Source organism: Camelus bactrianus, chromosome 2 (assembly GCF_048773025.1).
Source record: "Camelus bactrianus isolate YW-2024 breed Bactrian camel chromosome 2, ASM4877302v1, whole genome shotgun sequence".
NCBI lineage: Eukaryota > Metazoa > Chordata > Mammalia > Artiodactyla > Camelidae > Camelus > Camelus bactrianus.
The window spans coordinates 11567234-11587414 of NC_133540.1; the positions used below are offsets into that span (position 1 = coordinate 11567234).

General features: G+C 40.4%; 1 protein-coding gene across 7 annotated transcripts in view; it reads right to left on the reverse strand.

Moving 5' to 3' along the window:
- LOC141579467 (uncharacterized) overlaps positions 1–20181 on the reverse strand; it is a 198487-nt gene that overhangs the window by 118291 nt on the left and 60015 nt on the right. For 6 of the 7 annotated variants that reach the window (XM_074375746.1, XM_074375684.1, XM_074375673.1 and 3 more), the window contains exon 16: positions 18550–18673. The exons of the other annotated variant lie outside the window; for it this stretch is intronic. The gene's annotated coding sequence lies outside the window, so the exon portion shown is untranslated. The remainder of the gene's footprint in view (positions 1–18549; positions 18674–20181) is intronic. 7 annotated transcript variants of the gene reach the window in all.

The window sequence follows — 20181 nt, forward strand, 5'->3', positions numbered from 1 at the left end:
TATGTGCTTACTTAATATTAATAAGAATATAATGCATTCCAGCAACCTTAACTCAATGTTTTATCGCTATGTGCAACAGACTACAGACACACTGTTGGATGAACCGCTTTGAGCAGATCAGCACAAGCATACTGGGAAAGGTAAGCGCTGACTCTGGTTACAGATGCAGCCACCCAGCACTACGGGGCGGGGGCAGTTTCTCAGACTATTACATGTTGCTTGAGCATTTAATTGTCACTAATGAATAAAGACTGGTGTTCTTTAGTCAAAGCTCCTGAAACATAAATCTTCAAAGATTGATGCAAATTAGATTTCAAGTACAACACTCTTTCTAGAAATTATTTGATAATAGTCTTAGCACCTCTGCACATCAAAAGGGCATGTTCTTAATGTATCTGACTACACCGAAAGTGTTGTTTAAAAGAAATTAAAATGAAGCCATCCTGAATAAGCTCTCAGTATCATCTGCACAAAGCTCCACCCAAGTGTCCCATTTCTTACTTCCACATAGGTGTTCAGGTAGCTTAACCTGGGTCTTGGTTTCTTATGACACGGGGGTGGGAAGAGTTGTCGATAGATTTATGTAGCAAATATAAACCTAGTGTATTTGCTGCGTAGGAATCCTAGAAATAAACAAATTGATATATAGTCCTACCCTCAAGAAGCTCAGACTTTCCATTTACAACAGCATTAAAAATTAAATGAGAGATACATGTAACAAAAATTTACAAGATTTGTACATTGAATATTTTGAAGTATCACCCAAAAATTTTAAAGATCTACATATATGGAAGATATACCATGTTGATGGAATGGTAGACAATATTGTTAAAAATGTTATGACTCCCCAAAGTGATTTACAATTTCAGTGGAATCCCTATCAAAATTCCAGCTGACTTCTTTGCAAAAATTAAAAAACTTATCCCAAAATTCATATGGAAGTGCGAGGGGCCCAGGACAGCCAAAGCAATCTTGAAGAAGCAGAGCAAAGTGGGAGGACTCACTTTAAAGGGTACTAAAAACCTATAGTACTAAGTCAGTATGGTACTGGCAAAAGTTTGGATAAATAAATCTATGAGACACAATAAAATCCCAGGGGGAAAAACTTACATTTACAGTCAGTTTTCCACAAGGGTGCCAACAACACTCCATGGAAAGAATAGTCTATTCAACAAATGGTGCAGGGAAAGCTGGGTATCTGCAGGCAAAAGAATGAATCTGGAATCTGGACCCCCATATTTTATATAACAAATAAAAATTAATTCAAAATGGATCAGAGACAGAAACGTAAAAACAAAACCTATAAACTTTCTAAAAGAAGACACAGTATAAATCTTTGAGGTCCTAGGATAGGCTTTGGTTTCCTAGATACAATACGAAGAGCACAAGTGATAGAAGAAAAAAGCAGATAAACTGGACTTCATCAAAATTAAAACCTTTTTGTTACAGAGGACATCATCAAGAAAGTGAAATGACAGGGGAAGTGGGTATCTCAACTGATAGAGGGCGTGCTTAGCAAGAAAAATAAAATAAATCAATACATCTAATTACCTCACATGTAAAGAAATTGTTTTAATGTTTAAAAGAACTAAAGTGAAAGCACAATCTGCAGAATAGGAGAAAAATTTTACAAAGCATGTATCTAATAAGAGACTAGTATTCAGGATATTTAACAAATGCTTACACCTGAACAATACAAAGAAAATCGAATAAATTTTTAAATTTTCCAAGGATTTAAAAAAATACACAAATGGCCAATAAGCATATGAAAAGAAGCTCAGCATCACTAGCCAAGTCAAAATGAAAATGAGATCTTATTTTACACCCACCAGGATGGTTATAATCAAAACATGCACAATAACAAGTGTTGTTCAGGAGGCAGAGATACCTCATATGCGGCCATTGGAAAGGGACAATGGTGCAGCTTCTTTGGAGAAGTCTGTTGTTTCCTCAAATGGTTAGAATTATATGGCTCAGCAATTTCACTCCTACATGTAGAGTCATCCCTTAGTATCCTCGGGGGGTTGGATTCAGGAACCCCCCTTCCTGGATTCCATAATCCAAGGAAGTTCGAGTCCCTTTACAATCAGCCATCTGGATCCATGAAGTGGAAACTACAGATATGGCGGGCCAACTGTACAGCCAACAGAATGAAAACATATTCTCACAAAATCTTGCACATCAATATTCATGGCAGCATCATTCAGAGTAGCCAAAGGTTACAAACAATATCCATCCATCAATGAACGGATAAACAAAATTACCACGCATAGGCCCACAAACATTTGGTCATTGAATTTTTGACAAAGGAGGTGAGAACATTCAATGGAATAAAGACAGCCTGTTCAGCAAATGGTGTAGGGAAAACTGGACAGCTGCATGTAAATCAATGAAGTTAGACTACTCCCTCACAGCATACACAAAAATAAATTCAAAATGGCTTAAAGACTTAAACATGTAGACAAGACACTATAAACCTCGTAGAAGAAAACATAGGGAAAACATCTGGCATACATCTCAGCAATGTTCTCCTAGAGCAGTCTACTCAAGCAATAGAAATACAAGCAAAAATATACAAGTGGGATGTAATTAAACTTACAACCTTTTTCACAGCAAAGGAAACAGTAAGCAAAACAAAAAGACAACCTTTGGAATGGGAGAAAATATTTGCAATAAATGAAGCTGACAAGGGCTTAATTCCCAGAATATGTAAACAGCTTTTACACTTCATAAGAAAGAAAAACAAACAACTCAATCCAAAAATGTGCAGAAGACCTAAAGAAACTTTTCTCCAATGAAGATATACAAATGGCCGATAGGTACATGAAAAAAAGCTCAATATCATTATCAGAGAAATGCAAATCAAAACTGCAATAAAAATCAAAACTGGAGAATAGGGAACCCTCCTACACTGTGGTGGGAATGCAGTTTGGTGGAGCCATTGTGGAAAACATTATAGAAGTTCCTCAAAAGACAAAAAATTGACCTCCCATATGACCCAGCAATCCCACTCCTAGGCACATATCCAGAAGGAACCCTAATTCAAAAATGCACCTACACCCCAATGTTCACAGCAGCACTATTTACAATAGCAAGACATGGAAACAACCTAAATGTCCACTGACAGAAGACTGGATAAAGAGGTTGTAGTATATTTGTACAATAGACTGCTATTCACCCATAAAAAAAAATAATAAAATAATGCCATTTGTAGCAACATGAATGGACCTGGAGAATGTCATTCTAAGTGAAGTAACACAGAAAGAGAGAGAAAAATACCATATGAGATCGCTCACATGTGGAATCTAAAAAAAAAAACAAAAAAAAAAAACAAAAAAAGAAAAAACAACCAAACAATAAGATAAACTTATCTACAGAACAGAAACAGACACAGAGACATAGAAACCAAACTATGGTTACCAGAGGGGAGAGGGTGTGGGAAGGAATAAATTGGGAGTTCAAGATTTGCAGATAGTATGTATAGAGTAAACAGCAAGTTTATACTGTATAGCACAGGAGAATATATTTAGTATCTTATAGTAACTTATATTGAAAAAGAATATGAAAATGAATACAGGTATGTTCCTATATAAATGAAGTGTTGTGCTGTACACAAGAAACTGATGCAACATTATAAACTGACTAGAAATCAATGAAAATATTTTTAAATAGACAAAAAACGAAAAACAGAAAAAAGATATTATAAAATCAAAAGAATAAATTACTGATTGAGGCTACAACATGGATGGACCTTGAAAGTTTATACTAAAATAAGCCAGACACAAAAGTTCAAATAGTGCCCTTTTAGGTGAACTGCTCTAAGCGTTTATTGTACTATTCCAGTACATTTTCTGGAGGTTTGAAGTCTATCAAAATCAAAATAAAATGTATTATTCATTAAAAACATAAAATGATTCCTCACAGGAGGGCTTTAATTATTAAATGCAGAAATGCATGTAAAGATCCTGGAACAACAATTTGCATGTCCACAGAGAGTCACTGTTGTCACTGCCACTCAGAGGGTGCTGCCAGCGCTGATGATGGCTGCCTCAACTCGCTCCCCTGCAGAGAGGAGTGAGGGCCTGGGCTCTGACAGGAAGGGTGACCATGAACATTGGCTAGACAGAGCCACTCCCCAGACTCTGCGTTACCCAGCTTTCTTATACAAACTGCTCCATCTAACATAAACACGCTACAGGGATGGATCTTACAACACAGGGAATATAGCCAATGTTTTACAATAACTATAAATAGAACATAAAAATAAAAATTGTGCAACTATTGTACACCTGAAACTTATATCATATTGTAAATCAGCTATACCTTTATAAAAAATTAAAAAATAATTTAAAAATTTTATCACTTTAGTATTCAATTCGGTTTTTAAGTAACTACTAAACAGCTTAGAAAGTATAAAATATTTAAGTGTGATAAGTTTGTTTACATATTTATTTACTTTCAGCCTCCTGCTAAAAGAGAAATTAAACAATTTTTTTAAACACAGCTTAACAACCATAACAACAAAAGACAAAAGTGAGAGTGAAGACAAAATGGAGATTGAATACTTAAATGAAACCAGGGGAAGGTAAAGTCATAAAAATGAATGCCATGAAGTTAGGGTAAGTGTTAAAGGCCGACTAGAAATTCAGCTGTAAGATTCTTGGCAGCTAAAGCAAAAAGTAAAAGATGATGAGACGGGTGGTAGAGCTCAGTGGTAGAGAGTGTGCTTAGCGTGCACGGGGTCCTGGGTTCAAGTGCCAGGGCCTCCATGAACAGATAAATACACCTAATTACCTACCCCTTAAAGAGCCCCAAAGAAAAGAAAAAGAGAAATTTGTTTCCTAAAAAATCCTGATATTAAATTTAGATTAAATACTTGAAAAAAAAAAAGTAAAATAGAAATGATGAGTGACACAAGGGATAAAGCCCGTGAGATCAATCTGCAGTGGCTGCTGGCACGTCCCCATGTCCCACGTGGGAAAATCTGAAACATCCTTCTCACCACTCAGAGTCATCCTCAGCCCACACCACCCCTCCCCCTGTTAAATACAGGAGCACGGGTAGGGCCCGGCCTTTGCTCTCTCTGTGTCATCACAGTGAGACAGGATGGAAGGGGGCAGAGCACAGCCATTCAAGGAAGGCCACAACAATTAACATCAAAATGGTGAAGGATTCAATCCCCAATAGGCCTTGAGGCTCAAGATGAAGAGATATAACTTCTAGCAGAGCTTGAGCTTCATTATACACCCATTGTAATAGTAACATGGTGAATTTACATGCCCCAAGGCACCATGGCCATCCCAAGGCTAGCCACAAAAGGTCACAGGGTGGGAAATGGCCAACTCCCTGGGAATCCCAGCCCCTTGCCCTTAGGCTGCTCAGTCTACATATTAGCATATGAAACAACCAAGCCCAAGAAAACGAGCAACACAGCGCCACCTCGCGGTCACCACTCTCTCTCCCTCTTCCGAGAAGGCCCACACTCTGTCTGTGGAGTGTGTACCTACTTTTAATCTGAGCACCCGAACCCCACAACTCGTGGCCTTTCTCTTGCCTTTCAATGTGTCTCTGTGAATAAATCTACCATTACTGAACAGTGGCTTGCTCTTGAAATCTTTCCTGCAGGAAGCCAAGGACCCACGTCTGGTGGGGCACATTCCAGGGGCTCAACCAAAGCCTGGGACACAGCCCTTCTCATGCCCCACATCTGTTTTATTGTATCAACAGGACTGGGATATGAAGGGAGTTCTGAGGCCCCAGCTAAGGGACAGAAGCAGCCCCGAGGGCTCAAAATGGCGGCAGGCTCTCAACCAGCAGGGGCCCTGAGGTCGGCCCTGTTCTCTGTGGTTCCCTGTTGTGCTGACCCCCTAGCCAGACAGCGTTCTCCTAGGCCTGTCCCCACAAAACCCTTCTCTCCAAAATACAAGCACATCATGTCACAGTCCTCTTATTCAACCAGGAAGTTTTCAGCGTACTTTTTCCTTCCCTAGTAAAGAATCTATCTGTCCTCCCTCCCATCCCACCACTTCTTTCTTTGTGAGAACTCTGTACTCCTCACATACCATCCTGAACGCAGCTGCCTTGCTAGCTGGGACCGAGATGCTTCAGTCTCACACAGCCTGCGTCCTTTCACTTTCCCCTTTCTACCTTAAAAAGCCTTTCCTGAGTCTCCCACCCCTCTGATTCTGAACTTCACTAAGTGCTGAGTTTGCAGTCACTGTGTGCATACCTCCCAGATTTTGGCTAGTTTTCCTTCCAAAGATCTTCACTAAGGAGCTGCATCAAGAAGTTTAAAGAGGCTATTCTTACATCTGAGCTGAGGAGCCTGCATAAAATTTAAATGGCTTTGAAGAGAGAGTTAACCAGGGACAGAGAGGCCGCAGGTCCTAGTCAACAGTGTCATGAGGCAAAATGTTCTTCAAAGGCTCAGAGTGGCTTCTGAACACGGAGTCGGCAGGGAGGAGATGCCAGGCAGTGAGTGGGGTGAGTGACACTGGGTACGCTTCCCAGCTGGGGAAGAATTGGATTTTGTTCTAGTTTTCCAAACAATTTCTGACTAACTTTTTCTCTTATTGTCACATACCATTTCCTACGAATTAAGAAAAATCAATGTCAGTCATTTGTGCCACTTGGTAGAAGCTACACGATGCCATTCAAAGGGCTGGGATATAACAGCAACACCAGTCTAGGTTGAAAGACCAGTGGGGTTATTTCCAAGGTAATCACGGGCATGCAACAAACTCCCCAGCTTCAATTACCTCATCTCAAATGTGAGGCCAATAAAACTACCAAGCAAAGTGCGTGATGATTATGGCTGAAATCTGTTTACTAGGTAAGTGCCCGTAAGAGCTGCCGCTGAATGGGGAATGAGTATGATCAACGAGGCCAAGTCAACCTGGTCACAAGCGCCCTGCCTTCCTGCGTTGGTGCAGGACCGGAGTTTGTTTAGCTGAGATGAACGCCCCCAGAGCAGCCCCGAAGGGAAAGCTCCCAGCTCTGCGTGGCGAGGCGTATTCCTTTCCTTCTCAGAGCTGATCACAATTTGCAGTCTTCTGTTTTTACATTTATCCCCTTAGTACCTACCTCCCTTCCGGAGTTTTGCTTAAGCAGCACAGGTCCAGGTTTGTGTTGCTGCCTACTGGATATTCTGGGCTGGGAGACAGGCGACCCCACGTCTGACTCTGGGGCTGAACCGAGAGGGCAGAAGGCCCAGGGGCCCATGCTGAACCGAGGCCCCAGCACCCAAAATTATGGTCTGACTTTGGGCAAATTACACAGTCTTCTTTACCCTGAGATTCCTCATCTGTCCATGAAAATAACTGCCCATGGCATATAGAGTTTCAAGGATTAAAGGAAATCACCAAATTCACAACCTATTCAAGGGGCTACCAGTGCATCCTCAACAGGCACATGCTACCTTTACGGCTGTGACACACGCTAAGCGGGGCGGACAGACACAGTGAACACTGCTAAGTGCCTGTTTGTTAAGTGTTTCAAGAGTGTTATTATACTGTTTACAACTTACAACAAACCCAGGAAGAAACGAATATTATAATGCACATTTCACAGATTCACCAACAGATTAATGGAGGTTACACTCTAGTCCAAGGCCCTTTGGTGAGGAAATGGTGATTTAAACCTGTATCTGAGCCCAGGCCTGGGCTATATCTCTCTCCAATCCACCCGTCCAATACACAAGTTTGCACAGGCCAGCTCTTAAATGCAATGTGTGCCACCGTTTGTCAATGTTTGTTAGTTACCATAAACTGCTCTCAGAAACCGCTACAGAAAAGACAGGTGGACCCACATCCCTGCCAACAAAGTAGAGGAATTCTGCCTTGCCTTCTCCTGTAATGTGCAGAAACCCTTCCCTACACCACCAAATTCAAATGTATGCTTCATCCGTGTTTATGTTTGCACAAGGAATATTAAAGTAGAAGGTACCTGCAGTAATTCTATCTCGGTTCCTTTCCAAGTTTCCAGATTATCCACAATCAGTCTGTGAATGAAAATACTACAATGTGAATGAAAGTACTGCAACCATGTCAGGAAACAAATAATGCTGAAACCAAGTCATCAGCGGCTGCCGCCATCCCCCAGCGAGGACAGGCCTGAAGACCAGCCTCTACAGCCACTCACAACAGTGCCCTCTGAACAGAATGAGAATAATACAAGACAGGATACTTGCCCTAGATAGCTAGGTGCTTGTCTAAAGAATGAATCCAGTGAGCCCAAATGATACATAGAAAATCACTAAACTCTTTAACTTGACATACCTGGCTTTTTTTAGATAACAATGTTTTATTGTTCCAACAACCTGGTCTTTGTTGTAAAGCTCCTATATATCCTAGCTCCTCCCCAACCTCTTCGGAGCAGTCCCTCAGAGAGATCTGAGAGGCTGTCATCCCGGCTCGAGTCCTCCCGCCAAATAAACATAACTCTTAACTTTTAGGCTGCACATGTATTTCAGTCAACACTTTTGGACAACATGAAGGGACCCAGAGCAGACTTTCTCCACCTGAACTCTCCGAGTATCCGGACCTTGGTATCAGCAGTGGCCCTTTTTGCCCATCCACATCCTCGGGGAGTCCAGATGAATTTGGGTGAGTCTATCTTGGTTCTCGGATCTCCCATATTGGCTGATAATCCTGAGTTTTATTTGGCGGTGTATCCAGGTACCTGGCCCTCCAGTTGAAAGATACTGGGGGGGAAAAACCCACCCAGTGGAGACATACTGGGTGGGGCCTGGTTGAAAGATAACGGGAAACACCCATCTTTAGGAGACTTCCAAGGTGGGGCTGGTTGAAAGATACCAGGAAAATTCCCAGTGGAGACATCCAGAGTGGGTCCATGATGAAAGACACTGGGGTCAGGACTGAGTGGTTAGGTAAGGGGCTGGTTTAATGTTTTCCTCAATTTGGTTACCTCCATTGAATTTTTCAGAATAAAAGTAAAACTCTTATGAGGAACCTTTCAACTCCAAAAATGGGACCCCCTTCCTGGATGGTAACAGTTTTCTCGGATGACTGAGAAACTTGCAGGAGTGATATAGGCAAAGACTTCATGCCATAGAGTTGTCCCTGCGGGAAAGCCTACTAGCAATTTTATTCTGACAACCCTACGTTAGATTGGGGAATAGAACTTTCAAAAAAAAAAAAAAAAAGAAAGAAAGAAAGGAAGAAAGAAAAGGAAAAAAGATAAAGAAATGACAGATTGCCAGCCTCCAACTAATACCCCAGCCAGGATTATATACATACAAAACTTACAAATTTAATTGGGAATTAAAAAAAAAATCTCACTCTTAAAGTAACTAAGCAGGCCTGATAAAAACATTTTTTGGAATTCTGGACTTATAAAAACCAAAACCCTTTTAGGGGGAGCTTGGATTTCTCTTCCTGTGTCCTTGAAATATAAACGTTTTATCTTTCGCTGGATGTTTTATGTGTGTGTATGTATGTATATATGTGTTTCCTTTTTGTTTTTAATGGAAAATTTGGACTCTGCCATGCAAAAGTTACAAGTATTGTGTACATATGGTGGCCACACAAATAAATTGGGATTCTCAACAATCCTTTGTACCAATTTTCAGGCATTTTGCCATCTTAACCTTTGTTGCATCAGTCTGGACCATGAACTGCTTTACCTTTTGGAGAGTAAACTTTTGAATTTTATTTAGGCAGCACCCCTACTCTCATTTGGAAAAGCCTCTTCATTTTATTCGTTTAAAATCACAATATATATATAAATTGATAGCCATATGATGGATCCCTTAATTTGGAAAAACTTCTAAATTGGTGAAAGTTGAAAGAGCTCTCATTGTAAACAGCCGTTTTATTGGTACCTATTAAAATCAAGTTTAAAGGTAGAAAATATATCTAATGGTTAATCTAAGAACTTATTTTACAAAAACTGGTTTAAAAAGCTACATTTATGTTTTTCCTTTCCCATTAATGGTTTTAGAGATGTTAATAAAATCTAAGAATAATTAATGTTAATTAGGTTGAGTAACTGGAAAAAAGAATGTAAAAATGTCGAAAGATTTTTTTCTTAACAGAAAAAAAAAATGATAAGGGGATTATCCAAAATGGGTAAATTTTTTGATGGTTATTTTGAATGAGATAAATAAAATGGACACTTTTGGATTTAGAGACAAGATTTTGATACTACACTACATAAAGTTAAAAAAAAATGGCCAAAGGGATCACCTACTGCCCCCCAAAATTAAAGTTCAAAGAAGTCCGTTTTATTTGCCCCAGTTTAAAATGTATGTATTTATAGAGATAGATACATATAATATATGTAGACTGTGATATTTGATCAATGACTGGGGCAACAGACCAATTAATCAAATTAAAAGTTGAGAAGGGCCTAAGTTTTTTGGCTCAAACTTGGGGATCCCAGAGACTTTTCTATAAAATTAGATACAGTGAAAAAAAAAAAAAAAAAGAAAAGAAAAGAAGAAAAAGGCTTCTGGCATTCCTTCTAGAAATAAAAATTATTGATTAAACCTAATAAATATTAAAATTAAAGGTATAAGAGTTAATAAAATTGAGATAAAAGTTTGTAAAATTGGTATGTTTAAATGGGCTTTATATAAACTTTTTGCTTAATTATGTTGTGGGATAGATATATTTCAATGGAAAAACGCTTCAACTTCTTGGTGTTACAAGGCTGGGCACATTTCTGTCCCTCAGAAAATATTAATTGAACAAAATAAAGGAAAACAATAGAGTTACATGAGCCGTCCAATATAATGTAAAACTAAAAACTAATATTCAGTGGCTAATAGAAAAATATAATAAGAGGTTTACCCTGGGTTTAACTTATAACTCAAGGAAAAATGACCTTACTAAATGCCTTATGCAATATTTGGAAGACAAGATAAATTGAACCTTAAAGTTTTAAAACATGGAATTCTTGGTTTACAGCTCTTCTCACTGATACAAAAAAGCCAAATAAGGAGATACAATTGGGCCTGCGTGACAGAGCAGTTCTCTGGGGAACTGGAAGTGTCTGTCATTGTCTTGCAGATCAGAAATGTATATACAGCAAACAGTGACCTAGGACTGAGCCTAATTAGCTCAATGAGAGAAAACTTAAGGCCAAAGAAATTTTTGGCATTTTAGAACTCAGAACTCTGATGGGTCCGTCAGACTTTGTCAAGAAATCTTAAATGTCTTTTTCATAAATAGTAAGCCTTAGTGATTTGAGAAAGCAAATTCAGCTTAGTTCAACTATTATTATACCTATCTTATAAGTAAGTTTTAAAGTGAAGCTATGAGATCTCTAGTTTGGTCTGTTTATAAGCCTGAGTACACATTAAAGATGTGAGATATTTCTACAGCTAAAAAAAAAAAAAAAAAAAAAAAACAAAGTCAAAGAGCTCTGCTTAATTGACGTAAAAAGTAATAGCTTACAAATTAAGTATTTTTAAAATAAAAACTGACTAAGTTGACCTTCAGGTTCACGTGAACTTGAAAATATTCAATATTAAGATAACACTTGGTATTGTTTAGTTTAAGTATGTTCTAATTAATATAGACATCTTTAAAGTCATCAATATTAAGTATAATACCTTTACTGAACCTAGGATTAATGAAAGTCAAATAAGATACTGTTAAATATGTTACAGATTTGTCAAAAAAAATAATAGTATTGTGGTGTGATAAAATTTGAAGTAAATTAAATGCAAATGAGATGAGAGTTTTGGGTAAATTTTTTAAAATATATATTTAAAATGTATGCTTAAGATAATCTCTAAATGTTTGGTATCTAAATTCTAGAGTTGTGCTAAATTAAGTTAAATGATAGGATTTTATTTAATAGCTATACCATTTTCAGATAAAATAAGATTGAAATATGAATTACTTAACATATGACTTCCTCTTACAGAGAAACTAAAGGTGTTTAGAAATATTAATAAATGCTTGGTGCCACTCTGAAATAGTCTCTATTATTAAGGGAAAGATCTCAGTATCCTAGGAAGGTAAGATAAATGTGTAAAGGAAGATATAAGGAATGGAATTATATTTTGTTAATGAAAAATAGTGACTTTGTCCTGAATCTGGTTACTTCTGAATGGAAGAAAAAATGAGGGACACATTAATACGAGTATAGAAAGATGAGGAAGGCTTGTCGAAGAGGAACCCTGAGGAAAGAGTTTTGTACGTGGTCAGAATTGGCTAAGTTTAGAATCAATTTGGGCAAAGTAAATGAATCTTAGAAGTAAGCTGGTACAAGACTACATTTGGTTTTCTCTCTGTTAAGGGGACAAAATTTTCTTAAAATATTAATCCACCTTCAGTAACAAATTGTAAAGCTTCTTATGCGACTTAAGTGATCTGTTGTGTCTTTACCTTTGAAATATTTTCTTGTTAATGAGTAAGTACTACTTTACAGTGATCTATACGCTTATGTGACCAAGTGTTTTGAAAACTTTTAACAAGCTCCCCAAATATCAATTTCTCATTAAAATTCTTTTAGTCTCCAGTTAACTATGGGATGCTACAAAGGGTCCCTGAAACATCTCAAAGAGAGATTTTAAAGTAGTAAGTTTCATTTGGCATGTTAACTAACATGGGAAGTATTGTCAAATGAATAATAAATCTTCCTAGGTTATATTGTATGAGAAAATATCATTAATATAGATATTCTAGAAATTATAGGGACTCCCTAACATTCTGGTATATCTGAAATCTTACCAGTCATAATTCTGGTTATTGTGACCAGGTTTCTTTATAGATTACAGTGTAATGTTGTTTAACCATGCTGTTAATTCTGTTGTCATTTATAGGCAGGTAATTGTTTTCTTCTGATGATTTTGCAAAATACTCTCTCTTCAAGGAGATTTACTGATTTCTATTAAATTTCAAACTATAGCACTGAAATAAACTGGGTAAGAAATTTTAAAGGTCTAATGAAAACTCTGATTAAAAGAATTAGTTATGTGGGACTGAGTAAACTGATGAATATGGTTACAATTTTTGATTTTGTCTGAAATACTACTGGCTTTTAACCTGTTTACCAGACATAAAGAAACTCTTCTCCTTAAACTAGTTATGATTCACGTCAATTTGATAAATTATACCTATGTAAGCAGACTTAGAACAGTTATCTTTTCTCTCTATCTGATCTCTCAAGAGACTAAAATCTTTAAGTTCCCCAGTGGCTCTATGAGATAAATTAGGAAGATCGTCTCCTAACAGGTATAGGAACCTCAAGGTATTTTAAGGACTTCAAAAAGAAAAGAATTTACCTAAATCTGTTAGGCAGAAATCTATGACAAGCACTTGACGGGGCTTTCCTGGCCTTAGCAAACCTTATTAACATTCTAGCTTAAAAGTCCTTATTAAAAGTTCCACCACAGCCAATTTAAAAGAGCCTATATGATCAAATAATCAGACTTAACTTGTAAACAAATTCACCTTGATTTGACTATATTTGATAAAAATGAGGGAACTTTAGAGAGAAAAAGTTTATATTTTAGTGGATATTAAATTCTCGTTTTGTTAATTGAAGTCTATATTTAGTAAGACACTTCCCAGATCATTCCTTGCTGTCATGTTACATTGCTGCAAAGTTTAATTGAATTATTAAAAGGACACTGTATGTTTCTTTCTGAAGCTTAGTAATATATCCTTGGGTAAAGATCCAATGCCCCATGACATGCGGCCAGGGGATTATAAATACTGGAACAGGCATGACTTTAAAAACTGTCTCCAACATGAATGGAAGGACTCTATCAGGTACTCTTAACTAGACCATACACAGCAAAGCTGAAGGAAACTGACTTTCAGATTCATTTCCAATCAGAAAGAGCCCCTGCAGTGCACTGGCCTATAGAGCACTGCTCACCTTAAAACAAGGCCCAAATGGAGAAAAAGCTACCAGGCCAGGATGAGAAGATGACGACATATGAGGTAGAGAGCTGACCCAAGACACCAGACCAGGCCTGTATACCAATTACTTTGATAATTTCTCCTACCTTTGATTATGAACTACTCCAATTGTTAAGTTTATGGTAAATTATCTTTGTCTAGTACTTCTGTGTTACCTTGGTGGGTTTCTCTACTCCAAGGCTCTAACTAGATAGCCCTCAGAAACGTTATTCTAAAAAGGAAATTATAGTTCTGTTTAGGCCACTGTTGATCTTACAAGGTGGGAGACCTCACCTGGCCAATTAATAACTGTTCGAAGCCTGACCATAAATACGAACTTTCTCGTAAGATCACTCAAACTCAGTCAGAAACACAAGAAAAATTTTAACCCAAAAATATAACTTCTTGACTATTAAATTCTTAATCGTGACTTTATTAACGTTACTAGCTCTATTACTTATTTCCTGTCTATTTTATAAGATTGTTTTCTCTTACATTTCCCAAAGTGTAGCTAGGCCTACAACAAGATTGATGATGGCAAATCATATTGAAGAAATACATAAAATTTATAACCCTGCATAAAATAATTATAACAGTGTGATTCTAGGTATGGGAATGAGCAACGAAGGGTAAACATTTCCTGGATCATAACAGACTAGTAAGACTGGCCATCCAGAGAACTTTTACTATCAACAGGGCCTGATAAAAACACCTAACACCTTGAATGGCAGGTCAGAAGTTTCTTCAACCTGAACTAGGAATGAGCCTTCATAGCACCCTGGGACAAAATTGGTCATGAAATATCTCTCAAAATATTGGTCGAATTTAGGACCAAGGGGGAAAACTGTGAATGAAAATACTACAATGTGAATGAAAATACGGCAACCATGTCAGTAAACAAAGAATGCTGAAACCATGTCATCAGCAGCTGCCACCATCTCCCAGGGAGGACAAGCCTGTGCATCCGGCACCCTGCTCAGAGGCTCTTCCTCCCCTGCTCAGCCTAGGCAGCCACTCAGAATGGTGCCCTCTGAGGGGACTCAGAATAAGAATGGACAGAATACTGGCCCTAGATAACTAGGTGCTTGTAAAAGGAATGAATTCAATGAGCCAAAATGTTTACTTCCTCCCATACAAAGAAAATCACTAAATTCTTGAACTTGAGATGCCTGGATTTCTTTAGATAACAAGCAATCTTTTATTATTCCAACTCCCTGGTCTTTGTTGTAAAGTTTCTATAAAATCCTAGCTCCTCCCCTACTTCTTTGGAGCAGTCCCTCAGACAGATTTGAAGGCTGTCATCCCGCCTCGAGTCCTCCCGCCAAATAAAGCATAAATCTAAACTTTCAGGCTACACATTTCTTTCAGTCGACAAGTCCCAGAATAGACACAACTCATCAATTCTGTAATGGAACACACTGGATCAGGAAACAAAAGCATGTTCTAGTCCAGAAAAACTACGGGACCCTCTTTCTTCCTGTCATTATACAATCCCACCAGAACTCATTAATTTGCTGTCTGCTCATCTGGCAACCAAACTCAGAGAAGAGTCAACTCAGCAGAGTGCCGTGCTGGGGAGAACACCCCGCAGCAGCATGGCGGGCTGCCTGCCCTCCCGCACGCTCTGCTGACCCCTAGTGTCCTCCGTGGAGACCAGGCCAACAGAGCTATTCCCAACAGCTGCAAAGTCCCACACATTAAATAAAAGCGTTTTACTTTATACGATATGTTACGTATATAACCATCTCTGAAGACAGCTTTGCAAGAAGCCCAAATCTTCAACATTAATCTGCAAAGGCAAATGCTGCCCCCAAGGGAAAACAAGTCTTAAAACGATGCTAAGGCCTCCAAAGTCCTCTCCAGGAACATCAATCAAACTGCCTGCAGGCCTGCAGCTGCAGGCGGCTACATGTCTGTTTTTAAACCAACCCCTTCCTGCCGACAGGTGCTACAATGTCCCTCTACGCCCTCCCATCTGAGGGTAAGAGCAGCCAATGCAGAACGTTGCAGGGAAGCACTGACAAGACTGGACACAGAGGATCAGAGCTAAACTAAGCCTTCTGATGACACGAGCTTGTCACTGTGTCATTTTACAGATGAAGATATATAGAGAGAGGTGGGGTGGACTTGCTCAAAGTCACACAGCTAATAAGTGGCAAAGTCTGTAACCCAGCTACACCCTCCGGTGTGACGCCCCCGCTGGGACGCCCACAGGGTTCTCTCGTGCCTGCCGGACCAGTCCTTTACTGTCACTCATAACCCACCACAGGGTCTGACACTAGCCTGCCTTTTCAGCCTCTTCTCCCTCTAGTTTCTCAGGAACAAGGCTGCTCGGGACACTGTGTGACTTCCGGCTCCCCAAACCCTCCGTGCTCAGGGTGGTCTTGCCTGTGCATCCAGCACCCTGCTCAGAGGCTCTTCCTCCCCTGCAGGAGGACGTTTCCACTGTCCGCAGGGACACCCCCTCAGGGAAGCCCTCTTTTCGCCCTCAGCATGGCAGGTGTTCCAGGACAGATCACGAGCTGCCCCATTATTACTGCGGGTGCCCAGGTTTGCTAGTCAGAGCAGCAGCCTCAGAGCCAGGGTTTATGCCCGGGTCACCCTGCAAACCTACTGCCCGCCACACAGCACCAATCCAGCAGGTCACCTGGAAGTCGCAGCAAGTGCCCCACCCAATCCCGAAGTCTCTTCATTTGCCAGCAACGCTGATGACTGGTTTCCAACCTTTGGTCAGTTTTGCACAAAACAGCAGCTTGCACTGTGAAGCAGGGGGTTTTCTCTTCTGTTCCCCATCCTTACTGGAAACGTCAAGGGAAACCAAAAGGCCTTTTCTCAACCCTTTCCTGATGACACACTCCCACCCACAATATTCACATGCTCAAGAGCTTTGGGTCCACGTGGTTTTGTTTCCCATACGCTAAGTGGCTCAAAACACTGCGGGATTCTTTCTCATTTGAGAGTATTTGTTTGTACTGAGTTTATCGGCTTTAATCACTTGTTGTGTCTCCCTTCAGTGTCCCTAGCATTTGCCACTTCTTACTCCCTTCAGCAGCCTCCCTCCCAACATCTAGTCTAGGAAATCAGCTGTGATGAGGGGCCCGGGGGCAGTCACAGAAGATGGAACTAAGGCACAGAGAGGAGACATAATTTGCCTGAGAAGATCAGCTTCAAGCCCTAACACTGTGTGTCACGTCCCTCTGTTTAACTCTTATGCTAAACTAGTTAACTTTTTATAGATTATGGTTATAAACAGATGAGATATCAAAATACATACAAGGACACTCATCAACTCTATGATGTTCATTAACTCCACTATTTTGTTTCTATTTATTTTATTTCTGTTAAAAAAAATTAGGAACATCTGCAGTCAATATAGCAAAATGTTAATGGGTTTTAAATCCAGAATGTAGAGGCGTAAGTGTATCATTAATCATAATTATTTGTATGCTCACAAAATGATTTGACAGTCTCTCACCCCTCCCGCTACTCGCTACTGGCTCTCACCTGAGCTCCCAGAGCACACATCGAACAGCCTTTCACTTTACCCACAGCTGAACTCATCAGATTTCCCCCAGAGCTCCCTCTGCAGCTTTCCCTCCTCAGAGCACAGCAGGACCATCACTTAACTCAGTAATCCACCCAGAAACCTGGGCCTAACTACATCCTACATTCACAGACATCATTCATCCTTTCCTTTTTACCATCTAAACATGCCTATAGTCTGTTCGTTTTTTCCCAGTGACTGTCCCACTGACTGTCCCACCGCTCAGGTGGAAGCCACCAACACTGCACATCTGGACTCACGAGTCTCCCAAGTGGCCCCACAGCTGCTCTCCCATACTAGACACAAAAGGGATATTGTCACTCCCGTGCTTTTATGACTCTTTTCAAACCTACTTTTCTTAGAAAAAACTCAAAGTTTTTCACCTGGTGAATGTGTTTGCCATGAAACTTTGAGCTCAGGAACGGCAGGACCCCCCTCCTTCTTGGCCCTCCCCTTTCCCCAAGGCCCAGCCCTCTCCCCCTCAGCCCCGCCCTCTGGCACAGGGCTGGCTCAGGAGGACCTGCTGAGCTACACCAGCCTGTATTCTAACCCTGGTCTTGAGTTCTTAGCAAACTGCTTCACTTATCCATACAAATCCAAGGTAGATTAGATAGATTTTAGATGTTGAGCTGGACTATTGATTTGGGGATTTTGCACTAGCAACCTGCAAGTACATTTTCTAATGATTCTGTCTTCTTAAAACCACACTCAGGTTTTAGTAGTATTTGTGGAATGTCTTCGGAGTAAAAGGGACTGTACTTTAACAGACTGTATGTTTTATAACATGAACAACCCGGAGAGGGTCACAAATGGAATCGCCTCTCACAAGTGACAGAAGACAGGTGAGAGGCACAAAGCAACAGGTCTCAAAGATGGTAAGAGCAAAGTTTTTTCGCCAACCCCCCAAAAATTCCTGAAAGAACCAAAAATTCTGAATTTTGAAAGTAAAAGGCTATCATATATAGAAATAAAATAAATGATCCTCTTCATCAGTGTTTCAAGATCTGACTCCAGATATTTTAGCAGGCCATACTGAATCCTAGCACAGAAAAATCAGATGGACTAGTGGTGAGTAAGGTCCAGGAAAACGGCAGTAATTCCTCCACTTGTGTAAAGACATACACTCACCTGCCGAAGGTGAACGTAGAACGCATTCTGGAGAAATTTGGAAGCTTCCAGGGTCCGCTTCTGAATGGCAAGGACACGGACAGCTTGGGAGCATGCTTCTAACTCAGTCACCGGCATTCTTACACTGCAGGGGGAAAAGGAGGCCCTCAGTCGAGAGCAGAGATATTCCTGTCGTGTCTCCCAGGCCGCGCCTCGGGGACTCAGTGCCCTGCAGCAGCCCGGCCCCAGGCGAGGACACGCAGCGTGGCCCACCCAAGCAGGAGGGGCACTGTGCTTGAGAAATCCCATCCCCGATGGGGGCAAGAGGGGCTGATGGGGTTGAGTGAACCTATAAATGCCCACAGTAATATGCCTGCATTCATTCAAGTGATACAAGCAACAGTAGCAGGCTATTTAACAAAATTTCAATTTTCAGTGGAAATTTTGCCATTCCTTTCCACTTGTCCCCTGCACTCTGAGACAGGCTTAGGCTCTCTCACACCTGCAACTCTGAAGCAATAGTTGTGAAGTAATTTTACTCTGCTGCAAGTGTCCTCGCTCCCGGTCTCACTGTGTCTGTCCTCTCTTAACACAGTCGGATATCTTCCTGGATCTCTACCTGAATTCCTTTCTCCTCCTCCTCAGATCCTGAGATAAAGGACAAGTGAAGACACATGACCAGGAAAGGCACTGTGGACTTGACCGAAATCCACAGTGACCCCCTAGGTGTGTGCTGCCCACCCCTTAACTTCGATTCTCAAGGTTCTGCCCAGGGTGACATCCAGCCCAGAGAGGTGGCCCAATTAAAAGCTATGTGGCTTGGGCACGGGGACAGGTGCAGGAGCTGGTTCCGGGGCCAGGTCCCTCCCCACGTCTGCACCCCTCTCCCCCGAAGCCACGCTGCCAAGCACTCAGGCTCCGTGATCTGATGTCCTTCTCTTCTACTCTACTCCAAACCCTTTTCCTTTTCCTTTTTTCCCTAATTATCCCTAGCTGGAGTGATTTTTCAATCGCAGTATCTAAAAAATTTCCTGCAGCCGAAAATGAGGTCTCCAGATATCAATGCCCATATGCTGGCTCCTGAAGAGAGCCGCTGGCTAGGGGGACCCTCACCAACACTCACGGGGCATCAGACATGTTCCAGGGTCGGCCACCCCCAACAAGAGTTTGCTGTGACCCCTATGCCCTCACTGCATCCCTGCTCACAAAAATATAGTTGGCCCACTTATCGGTTATTAAGAAACAAAAATACAAAATTGCTCATGTTTCTTACTAAAATTATCTATGAAGTGGAAAAGGGAATTGTAATAGAAAAGAACAATTTTGACCCCATGTTAGGTCTGTTCCTTTGGCTTTAAACCTGTGCCCTGTTTTCTAGGCTCAGACTTGCTATCTCTGCACCATTTGTAAAAGAAAGTTGCCTTTAGACTGAAATATCCAGGACAGCCTCTTCTCCTGGCCGTGATCTTGAAGGATGCTAACTAATCTGCACTTATGTAGAGATGGCAAGTTGCAAACTAGAGAATAACTTTGTTTTATTTTTGGAGGTTTTACAGGGGCAACATGTTATGATCCACATGGACAGCTGCAAGAACAGCGGATTCAAAGGACAAGCAATTCATACAACAAGAAGTTTCCAACAACCAACTGCAG